General features: G+C 41.1%; 1 non-coding gene across 1 annotated transcript; it reads left to right on the plus strand.

Annotated features, from left to right (window-relative positions):
- The first annotated feature begins 311 nt into the window (after window positions 1-311).
- Window positions 312-386, plus strand: LOC112426100 (small nucleolar RNA SNORD28). The gene has a single exon (XR_003017372.1). It is a non-coding gene; the product is annotated as a small nucleolar RNA SNORD28 (small nucleolar RNA).
- Window positions 387-767: the final 381 nt, after the last annotated feature.

Raw genomic sequence — 767 nt, forward strand, 5'->3', positions numbered from 1 at the left:
TTACTATCACATCAATCCAATTTGGAAATATTTGGAAAACTAAGATAATACAATGTGTATTTGTTAACTTGTGTAATTTTTCTTCTCAACATCTACTCGAGGCAGGGAAAGATTTTAGAGACACTAGAAGAATAAATGAGCAAGATGTTCTTTGGACTGTCCTCTTCAAATTAAAACTAAATTAAAATGAAAACACATTAAAATTAAAACTCTGTTGACCTTTTGGCAAATTCTTAGTTGTTTTTAGAGTTGACAGCCCTAACAAGGGCCTCTGTATCAAGAAGTCACAGTGTCAATTAAAGAGGAATCTCTTCAGATGATTTGAACTGATAAGCTGAGGCTCTATGAGGAATGACAGTTAAGAGCATATTAAAGTTGTTATGAAAAAAAGAGAAAACTCTCTGAGTCTTTGTTTGATGTCGGATGCAGAACTGAAGACCTTCTGAGAAAACGAAGGAGCCTGGTTCACACCTTGATGAAATGCAAGCCCAGAAGCACACCCAGTGTGATCCCCTGATGGCCAGGAGCAATTCTCAACTCCAACACTCTTGAAATTTGGGGCCAGATAATTCTTAGACTGGAGGAGGGGGCGCGGGCTGTCTTGTGCATAGTAGGATGTGGGATGTTTGGCACCTTACTACACGCCCACTATGTGTCAGTAGTACTCTACCCAGCTGTGAAAAGCAAAAATGTCAATGTCCCCTGGGGTAGGGAGAGCAACAACCCCAGCTGAGACCCACTGGCCCAAAGCTAGGGCCAAAGCCTTT

This window comes from Macaca nemestrina, chromosome 5 (genome assembly GCF_043159975.1).
Source record: "Macaca nemestrina isolate mMacNem1 chromosome 5, mMacNem.hap1, whole genome shotgun sequence".
Lineage (NCBI taxonomy): Eukaryota > Metazoa > Chordata > Mammalia > Primates > Cercopithecidae > Macaca > Macaca nemestrina.